This window comes from Tupaia chinensis, unplaced genomic scaffold (assembly GCF_000334495.1).
Source record: "Tupaia chinensis unplaced genomic scaffold, TupChi_1.0 Scaffold000086_1, whole genome shotgun sequence".
Lineage (NCBI taxonomy): Eukaryota > Metazoa > Chordata > Mammalia > Scandentia > Tupaiidae > Tupaia > Tupaia belangeri.
In genome coordinates, this window is record NW_006159548.1 from 3,307,711 (window position 1) to 3,319,124 (window position 11,414).

The 11,414-nt window shown below is 41.3% G+C and overlaps 1 pseudogene; it reads right to left on the bottom strand.

Annotated features, from left to right (window-relative positions):
- Positions 1 to 8,673: 8,673 nt before the first annotated feature.
- On the bottom strand, positions 8,674 to 9,163 carry LOC102500512 (ORM1-like protein 1 pseudogene; annotated as a pseudogene).
- Between the last annotated feature and the right edge of the window lie 2,251 nt (positions 9,164 to 11,414).

The window sequence follows — 11,414 nt, forward strand, 5'->3', positions numbered from 1 at the left end:
CTGTACGTTATGGAGCAGTAGGCAGAGCAGCAGTCGTAAGTGTGTCAAGCCACACCTGGAATTATTTGAATCACAGCCAGGGCTGAGGAGTGCTGCACTAGCATGAAGGAGAGAGTACTGGGGGGTGTTAAGGGTAGCGAGTCTGTCCTAGTCTAGACCCCTGAAACCATTCTGCTTTTCTAGATCTCTGGACCTATGACAGGATGGGGAACCTCAAAGATCTTTATGATGCCCTTCGTGCTTTTCTCCCATTGTGGTTTTTTGGCTGCGCTCTCCTGAAGATACATTTTCATTCTTTATGTGGTCAGGCTGTGAATTTTCCAAAAATTTCCACTTTGTTTCCCTTTTAGTTATCAATTCTACCTTTAAGTCATCTAATTTATTTTTCATTTCACTGTAGGCTGTTGGAAGTAATCATATACATCCTTTAATATTTTGCTTAAAAAATATATTTGCAGATTTTCATCACTCCTAAATTCAACATTCCACAAAAGCATCAGTTCACATACACAATGAATCCAATTCTTTGCCATGCAGATGTGTAACAAGGATGACCTTTTCTCCAATTTCCAATTCTTCGTTTTCAACTGAGATTGCCTAGGAGTGGTCTGTACTGTTCATATTTCTATCATTCTGGTTACAACTCCTTGACCAATCTCTAAAAAGATCCAGTTCATTTTTAATGTATCCTTCTGAAACTTGAGCAGAATTTAGGCCATTTTAGCCTGCTCCTTCAAACTCTTCCAACCGCTGCCCATTACCTAGTGCCAAAGACAATTCCATATTTTCAGATATTTGTTATTAAAGAAACAGACTTACTTCACTGGTACCAATTTTCCATGTGTGGTCCATTTTTCTGTTGCTTAAGAACTGAATGAATACCCAAGTATAGATAATTTATCAAGAATAGAGAATTATTCAGCTCATAGTTTTGAAGGTCCAAGGTAAGGAGGCAAATGAGGGTGTGATAAGATTGCTATTTTGTAACAAATGTGTTGGAGATATAAAAACACACATGGAAGCACATCATTCCTGTTGTTCCCATTGCACCTCATAACTCTCCTTAGACACTATATAGTCCAAGCCTCAATGGAAACCTACCTTTCAGTCCATCCCCCTCTATGTTTTTTTACCCAATCTTTAATGCCCTAATCATTTTATACTCTATCAATCTGAGTCCTAGAGTTGGAATTTGAACAAAAATATGTCTGACTCCTGAGACCAGGCCCATTTAATTATGTCAGTTCTTTTGAGTGTTTCTATTTTCAACTAGATAGCATTTCTCATCAAAGGAAATCATGAATTAGACGTCTAATGTGCTGGGAAAAGCAGATGGCATAATGGTTACATCACTGGACTCCCACATAATTGACCACAGTTCGAGTCTCGGACTCAGTGACTTAAAATTCACATCAGGCATGCGTGTGTGTGTGCCCAAGATCCCGAGAGGAGAATGGAGGAGAAGGGATTGCGGCGTGGCCTATATATATATAAAAGAAGTCTATATATTTCTTTTGGCATTGAGCATTACCTGGTGTATAGTAGGTATTCAACAAAAAATAAATGAATAAATTAATATTATGCTGCAGGCTAAAAATATTGTAAATTACAAATCACAGAATCTATACTTATAATTATTTCCTGGACTGCCAAAACAATGAACACAGTAAATTGCATTTTATGCAAATTTGACTTACACAAATTTATACCTTACGATAATAATAATAATGATTCATTTTATCATTCATATTCACATTTAAAAAGTGAAGTAGTAAAAATGTTCCCAAATTCAAACAAATCAAGTACTGCACATTCAAAGCTGACAGACCCAGAAATGATTCCATATGGCGTTGTCACTTCGTCTCACTCAGATTGGTCTAGAATTATACAAACTACCTCTCATGCATGAGTGACTGGTAGATACCCGTGCTAACTTACTGCAAGCAACGAATCCATAAAAGGGGAGATTCTGTTAATGGAACATATATTTATTTCTGATCGACAGCTCATTCGCTTTGCTCTGGGTCGGCTTGACTCACGTTCACATCTTTATTCACCGTGCTGACCTCACGGCACTCTCGTCCTTTCGAGTCTGGCCGGCAAATTGGTTGCCTGATCTGGCTCTGACCATTCTCACTTTGTTCCTGATACAGAAAGGAGGAAATGTTTTCCCCCTAAAAGCCAGAGGCAAAAATCCCTTTGATGAAGAAAAACTATATTTTTTTTTTCTTTTTAAGGTTTTTGCTATATGGCTCATGCACTCGTTGAAGATAGACAGAGACAGTGAGAGGGAAAGTGAGAAATCACTCCCTTGGGGATGACCGTGCTCCCATCCCTCCTCTTCCAGTCTCTTCCTGAGATTTTTGGGGATGCGCGTACATGTGCCTGGCATGATTTTCAAGCCACCAGGTCTGGGATTCAAACTGTGGTCAGCCATGTGGGAGTCTAGCATATGAACCACTAAGCCACCTATTGCCCTTTCTCTGACTCCATTCATTCATTCATTCATTCATTCATTCATTTATTTATTTAGATTTTTGCTATAGGCATGTACACTTGCCAGAAAGTCAGAGAGAGACAGAGAGACAGGAAGTGAGAAATCATCCCCTGGGGGGGGAGGTTGTCATGCTGCAATCCCTTTTCCTCCCCTCTCCTGTCGGGGTCTTGGACACACACGCACATGTGCTTGGTGTGAGTTTAAGCCTCTGTGTCCAGGACTTGAGCCACAGTAGACTATGCGGCAGTTCAGTGACGTAAACCATTATGCCATCTGCTGGTCCTTTTTATTTATTTTTTTTCTTAAATTAAAACACTTTAATAGCTCTTGGAGGGCACAAATATGAAAGGTAAAGTCTTTTTCTACAGAGTATGATCTAATCAGGCTCAAATTACACGAAGGGAGAGATAGTTTGTTCTGCCTAAAACCAATAACAGGAAGGGCACTGTAGAGGTGGGGGCTAGAGGAGCAGCGATTAAGGAAGGGGAGAGACCAAGCGGGGAGGAGGTCGGGCAGGGCTGGACATGAAGACAGTCAGGTGGTGTTGATGTGAGCCAAAGAGGTCCTTCCATGTTTGATTTTTAGTTTCTTGACACAAACTTGTGTTGGGGTTCTTTGAAAAAATGACTGTGGTGTCTCCAACATGGGGTTCAGGACACGAAACAGAAAACTGGTAAAGGCGAAAAGATAGAACAGGGGTTAAAGCATTAAATAGCACTAAGAAGTAAAAGCCAAAGATGTCAAAAATACATGCAGGCAGTTCTCCCCACCCTCCCCGAATTCTCAGAACGTTAGGGGTGGTGGTAGTGACTCTCCGTAGGTGGGCAGAGGACAGGACTAAATGTCAATAAATCTTAAGGGACAAGAGGCCCCTATTGGGCTTGAGGAATTTGGGGACACCCATTGTGCTGACGTTTGAACTACATCTGCTCTGTGGGGTCTGTATTAAGTTCTGCAGATTGCCAATGGACTCACTGGCTTCTTCTCAAAACCCTGAATACCGTCCCCTTCCCTGAGGTCCTTGAACCCTGGCTATCAAAGACAATATAAATAGAAACATTTCACTAATGTTCTGTGATACAAAGAGTGTGAGAGCTGTGTCATGTTTTGTGTTGATAAATGAGTACATGCCCAAAACCTCAGGATGAGACCGGAGGAGAAGGGATGGCAACGTGGCCACCCCACTAGGGGGCGATTTCTCACTTTCCCTCTCACTGTCTCTCTCTGACAACAACAATTTGATTCAGCGCTGTTCAGTTTCTGTTTATAAAAAATTATATTCCTGGGAACCAGCAGTTAGTGTAATGGCTATGTCGCTGGACTCCCACATAGTCGACCGCGGTTCGCGGACCAGACCTGGTGACTTAAAACTCACGCCGGGCGCGTGTGCATGTGTGCCCAAGATCCCGAGAGGAGAATGGAGGAGAAGGGATTGCGGCGTGACCATCCCCCCTGGGGGGTGATTTCTCGCTTTCTGTCTCTCTGTCTCTCTCTGTCTGGCGAGCGCATACGCCCTATAGCGAAAACCTCTCAAAAAAAAAATTATATTCCACGCCAGATGTGCTAAGCAGCACAGGAATCACAACACAGAGAATCCTTGAATGCTAGAAGTTAATTGCATAGCTCACAGACGCCTCCGATATAAGATCCAACAAGAAACGCAGGGAGAAAAATCTCAAGGGTATTTATTCTAAGTTCCCAAAGGTGAGAGGGCTCTTTTCCAGTCAGGGAGTAAGTGAAAATACATTCATGTATATTACTTTTATTTTTTTTAGAAAGAGGTCTCCCCTGCTCCCTCATGGGATGCGTGTGCTTGCTGGAGAGACAGGGAAAGTGAGAAATCCCCAGGGTGGGTGGCCATGCTAAAATCCCTTCTCCTCCAGGCTTCTCTTGGAATTTTGGGCATGCATGCAGGTGCACCAGGTGTGAGTTTCAAGTCGCCGGGTCTGAGACTTGAACTGCAATTGACCATGTGTAAGTCCAGCGATGTAACCACTATGACATGTTAGTCCCTATTTATTTATTTATTATTATTTTTTAATGATAGCACAAGCGCATGAGAGAGAAAGAAAACACTCTTGGGGGGGATCATCTTACCAAGAGCCCCTGCCCCAGCCTTCCAGCTCCTCAGGTGCCTGTGCACACATGGCATGGCATGTTTCTAGGCTGACACAGCCCAGGGATCCAAACTCGCAGTCAGCCATGTGGCTGACTCCCAGCGCTGTAGTTCAGTTTCCTACTGACTGCACCACTGGGCTGGGTCCATGCAGACTTACTTGATAAAGTCTTTAAAGAGTGGGTACAATTTTTACAAGCATTGATGGGAAGTAAGGTTTAAAAAACACACTTTGAAGCAACCACCCACCCAAACTCATGAATTAAAAATGAAAAAGGTCCTGGGAGAATGAGAAAAGAGAAGGTATTTTCTTTTGCCTTTTTTTTTTTTTTTTAAGAGTTTTTTGCCTTAGGGTGCATGGGCTCTGGGAAGAGAGACAGAAACAGTGAGAAGGAAAGTGAGAAATCACCCCCTCCCCCAATGGGGATGGCCACACCAGAGTCTCTTATTTTCCATTCTCCTCTCAGGATCTTGGGCAAGCATGCACATGCACCCTGCCTGAGTTTTAAGCCTCCAGGCCAGGGTCGCCCAAGTGGGAGTCCAGCGCCATCTGCTGGCCCTGAGAAGGCATTTTCTAACAAGCTGCGTGTACAGCTTAACTGCTTTCAAGAAGAACGTCTCTAATGTTTAAAATGTTAATGCAATAATGACAAGATTACTGTTATCATTAAAATAATCTATAGGTATCAAGTATTTTAAAAATATTGTTCTGCCTATACATCGAAGTAAATTTCAGGGGAAATTTTTTTTCCTGTTATATGTGAAAACATGAAGCATCAGGGTGATTAATTTATTTGCATAAAGTCCTATAGCTAATCGTTGGTACAGCCAGGATTAGAATCTGATACCAAACTCCAGTTTTCCATGCTGTGTTGCTTCTAAGCATTTTACAGATTTATGAAAAAGTAAAGCGAATCAGAATGGAGCAATGGCAAAGCGCTGGATGTGAACTCTGTACTTGGGGCTAAACTTTGAGCAACAGCACATGTAGACTGCGGATTGTTTGCAGTTGGTGTAGGAACTGGTCCAAAGCTCCTTTCTGCTTGCCCTGTAAAGTCCGGAGTTTCTCAGGCTTCCTCTTTTTTTTTTTTTTTTTAAAGAATTATTTTATTTATACTTATTATTTATTTAATTTGACAGAGAGAGACAGCGTGAGAAAGAGGGAAAGTGAGAAAGCAAGCTGCCAGGTCCAGGGCTCAAACCGTTGTTGGCCATGTGGGAGTCTGGCACCCTTAACCATGATGCCACCCACTGGTCCCAGGCTTCATCTTTTGACTGTGATCTTTCTCGTCCACTCACATGGTCACAATAAACCTCGTCAAGCCAAACGCTCCCAAGTCTCCTTATCCAACCTCAATCTTGTTCCAGAGCATAAGAAGCATAATTTAAATGCCCAAAGTCATCTCGGCTGGGAGGGTTTACAGACACTGTGCCATGTGCGCCCCCACAGAGAATGTTTCTGAGCGTGTAAAAGGGGTCTGATGATAATTGTGCTAGGTCAACAGGTATTATGTGCTAGGTGCCGTGTGTAAGCTATGTGTGTGAGCTAGTCCCTCTGTCTGCATCTCAAACCGAACATTCTCAGTTATTAAGAGTGTACTTCAAAAAGCTCATGGAAAATGGAATTAAAGGATGAGTTTATTTTAGTGTCAAAAAAGGCAAGCAAGCAAGAAAAAGAAATCCACGAATAATTTTTCATAATATGTATCCTCCATAAACTTTTTGAAGATCCCTTATTAAGTCCTTTCAGTTTTATCGCATTTCTACCCCTTCATTTTCTCCACCTTTCTCGTTTCCCATGAGCACCTCTCTTATCTAGGTCACCTACTGGACTGTATTATTGCAAAAACTTCCTAACTGGTGTCTTTATCACCATCTTTTCCTCTTTCGTAACAAGAGTTTCAAAAGACAAACATCATTTCTGTTAGCTCCTTGTTGAGGCCTCCCCGGGATGAGAAGTAAACGTGACCTAAAAGACCTTTGACCTCTGTTAACCTTCCAGAACTTCCCCGGATGTACTCTGTGCTCTGGTCTTTAAGCTTGGAGCTTCCTTGAGCCGGAAGTTTCCCCATTCTGAAAACAGGTTCTGCTCTCCCTGACTGAAGGGCCTTTCTGTGGCCTTTGTACCGCCTTAACGCGTGCCTGGCGCTCTTCCCTCCTCGTTATTTGGTCTACCTCCAGTTTTTCTTCAGGTCACCACTAAAACGTTATTGCCTCCAGGAAGCTTTATGGGGCTCCTCCCTCGCCCTCCCCAAAGCTGTCAGGCGTCCCCCTTTCACAGCTTTTCAGCACCGGTCACGCCATGTACAATGGTCTCTCCTGTTAGATGGCAGGCCTGTGAGGGGTGGTGCCTGTTTCTTGTTGCTGATTATTCTCATCAAAGAACAGTGCCTGATAGGCAGGCTTAACATTTTTTGGTAAATGAGTAAATAAAATCCTCATCTCTAAATGGCTTCCCTGTGCCAGGCCCTGTTCTTAGCCATTTATGCTTATTGTATATTTAATTCTCATTTCATCATGAAGGTGCTATCATTATTGTTATTTTATTGATGAGGAAAAGCAAGCCCAGAGCCATTAAGTAGCTCACTAAAAGTCATGTAGTTAAGTGGCAGAGCAACAATTTTAATCTATATTATCTTTTTCTTTATTTTTTAAAACTTTTATTAAAGTACAGATTACCAGTTATTTAAAAATGCACGGGAAAAGACAAACCTACAAAGGACGTATCATACAATTGATTTCTAAACTCAATGATTTTGAAGTACAAAACAATGATCATTACCTCCAAAAGTCAGTTTATCGACATACATTGATTTATAGGTTGGTCTGTAACTCTTTTCACTCCATTTTGTTATAAATGTTACAGTTTTTCAGCTTCATCCCATATAAGAACTTTCTTTTCTCTTTTTAATGTATGCATTTCTCAAGAGACTGTATAGTTTTTTCTTGCAATTAATGTCAGTAACTATAGGAATCTTCCCCAAGTCACAAGAATTCAATATGGTTGCTGCTCTGGAAATAGGTACCATTTTGAGTTATCCACACTGAGACCCATGTACTAAAAGGCAAAATATTAATGAGCAAAACATGAGGATAGAGAGCAGGAAGGCAAAGAAAAGACAATGTTACCTTTACTGTAGACCTGCTAGGGAGGACTCCATGACTTACGTTGGTACTACTGCTAGGAAGCAGTTTCTGCCAGACCATGGGTTGGCTGTCAAGTGGTCCATTTTTAATTTCCTTTTCTAAAGACTGACTACCAGTTAAACTGTTCAATCAAGCAAAAACCTTCACATTACTATATATTTTAACTGCGAGAAGTAAATTATTTTCTTAAGTGGTTTAGCAGCCTTGTGTCTGGAAAAGTAGTAAAATTCACTTTGTTCCACAAGTAGAACACTGACTCGGAGGCTGCCTGTAGCTACCTGGCTACCCATCACCAGTCATGAAGGTGGACCTTCACGAACTCTGCAATATAATAAATGTAAAAACAACCTCATCTGCAAACACATTCTACGGAGCCAGCAAGACCAAAAATGTATACTCATAAGGTAGGAACTGGCTTGTACGTAACAAGATGGGGTATATCTTCTTAAATAAAACAAGGGGAAGTATATGGTAATAAAAACAATCTATGATAAACACGTAAAGAAATGATTCTGGTTTATATGTAAATCTGCTTGAACTAACCATGACTGAATGATTGGAAATTTTCTTTTCCTAACGTAATGCCCATTCAATACAACTTAAGTTGGTCCGAGTTTTTCTTTACAAATCTCTTATTTCCTTGGATTTATCTATTACGCCTCATTGTATTGCCATTTAACTTATAGGCTGGGCCTGCCCAGCCTGCCAATCAAGCCTGTCTTCAGAAATATACCAGATGCATTAAACAGAGGCGTCTTTTAGTAGAAATCTGCACTTCCAAACAGCATATGAAGAGCCAGCAGTTGGCCTTCCAATGTAAATACCTCTCATTTTATATTACAGAAACAGTGCAGTTTAAAAAAAAACAGGAGATTCAGTAGCTGCAAACACTTTTATTCAGTATCGAAACATCTCAATACTTACTGTTCCCAAAGATCTGAATACCATGTAGTTGTGGCATTTTGAGAATTAGCACACTCAGGAGAGAAGCTGTGTTTAGGATGAAGGGAGTTGGATCATACTTTGTATAGAAACTTGCCAGAAAATATAAAATTATTGGAGAAACCGTGGAAAATTTCCGTGAAGATGGAAACTGTATTCCATAGTTCTTCCCAGTGAGTTAGGAGCCTTGCTTGACCCTGGTCAAGAGTTTCAAAAGGTGTCCCTTTCACTGCATGCAAAAATACATATGTCCCCAGATTATGTAGAATATTAGTTAAGGTCCAAGCAACAGGAACACTGAAGAAGGGAATGCTGTATAAAACAATATGAAGCAGGCCCACTCCCAGTGCTTAAGTTAGCCACATACCTGGGCTGTTCATTACATGGGTATTTGGATTCACCTCGCTATGGGCAACCCTGACATTGATGTTTGCTCCGCTGCCCCTCTCCCCTGCTAGCATAGACTAAGACCAGCCCAGCGGCAACGGCAGCATCTGCTCACTCTCTTGAGTTTTTGTAGTTTTTCTATAGGGTGCATGTGCTCACTAGAGAGAGACAGAGAGAGGAGAGAAAGAGGGGGGGAAGTGAGAAACACCCCCCAGGGGGAATGGCCATGCTGCAATCCCTTCTTCTCTAGTCTCCTCAAGATTTTGGACATGCCTGTACATGTGCCCAGCATGATTTTCAAGCCACAGGGTCCAGGCTAAGGAGTTGGCCTTGTGAGATCCAGTGCTTTAACCTCCATGCCACTTGCTGGCCCCGAAATCCACATGTTTTAACTATGACTGTAGTCCTCTGATTCTGTGGCATGGTGAACACTACCCTGAAATTCAAACAGGTAGACAAAGTTAGAATGAGGGAAATTCAAGAAGTTCATGTAAAAAAATAGAATCAAAGTGTGATTCTATTTGGTGTAAGAAAAAAATGTTGATGGGCCAGCCAGGTGGTGTGGTGGTTAAGGCAGCTGGATTCCACATGGCTGACTGGATAGTTCAAATCTCGGACCCTGTCAATTAAAAAACACGCTGGGTGTGTGTGCATGAATATGTAAAATCCCAAGAGGAAAATCAAAGAGAAGGGATTGTGGTATAGCCATTCCCCCAGGGGTGATTTCTCACCCTCTTCCCTGTTTCTCTCTGTTGCATGTGGCCTATTGCAAAAACAAAAACAAAAACACCCTCAATAAAGTGAAATCTCTGTATAGCTTTTTATAATATACATTTTCCATAAGCTTTTAGAAAACCCTCCTAGGATGTGAGCAAGGTTTGTTACTGTTAGTGTGTTTGCTTCTCAAGAGACAAAATGTACTGTGGCCGCCCATAGCAGAAAATGAGCAGAAACTGACAAGTGAATGAGAATTTTACTTGGACACCACGGACACCTTGTTTGTGCTATGATAAATGTTTGTATCTGCTAGAAGCGCTATTGAGGATAAACTTTTCTTTGGGCATGTGCCCTTGCTAGAGAGAAACAGAGAGAGGGGAAGTGAGAACTCACCACTCTCTCTGCCCCCCACCCCCAGGCTAAGCCACAATCACTTCTCTTCTCGGGATTTTGGGCACCCTCATCTAGTGTGATTTTCAAGTTGCCAGATCTGGGACTCAAGTCATCTGCTAGAAGCGCTATTGAGGATAAACTTTTCTTTGGGCATGTGCCCTTGCTAGAGAGAAACAGAGAGAGGGGAAGTGAGAACTCACCACTCTCTCTGCCCCCCACCCCCAGGCTAAGCCACAATCACTTCTCTTCTCGGGATTTTGGGCACCCTCATCTAGTGTGATTTTCAAGTTGCCAGATCTGGGACTCAAGTCATTGTTGGCTATGTGGGAGTCCAGTACCTTAACTATATATATATATATATATTCAGTTCATTTTTATATTTAATTTAAAAATTATGCATTACTCTTTCATTGAGCAGTTTTGAAAGAGTAAGGATAAAATTCACTCGTAATTCTACCATCTAGAAAAACTCAATTTTAAAAAATTGCAGCTCATTAAATTTTATTTTTAAGATTTTTACTACAAGGTATATATATGTACTTGCTGGAGATGATACTGAAGAGAGAGAGAAAGAGAAAAATCACCCCCCAGAAGGGATGGCCAGGCTGAAATCCTTTTTTCTCCATTTTGCTCTTGGGATTTTGGGCATGCATGCACAGGTGCTTAGTGTATTTTTCAAGCTACCAGTCTGGGATATGAATTATCCAGTTGGCCATGGGGGACCCAGCTCCCATAACCATCATGCCATGCATAGGCTGGCCTAGTGCATTCTTTACTGAACAGTTTGAATTGGTCAAGCAATGTGTTCAGTCCCTAGTCTATGATAAAATACATTTAGTAAAATTGCATATGAAATTTAAGGGCTTTTCTTCATGTTCTCGATAATTTTTTTACTTGAAAGGAATGATTCTGCAATTTATGGAAAAACCATCTGTTTGACTATTCTGTGTTTGAGAAGAATATTTTTTACATTGCAAAACAATAAAATTTTAAGTCCCCCTCCACCCTTTTTTCCACCCCGAAGAGATCCATGTCCTTGAACATAAAATACAAATAATCCTTGAGCTGTTAATTATTGGCAAATTGTCTCATTTTCAACCTAAGGATACATATGGATATACCAACAGAGGGTTACTAATTAACAGGCATTGCCTGAGAAGACTATAAAAGAATTTCAGGATAATTTGCAATATTCTCACCACTGCTGACAACAAA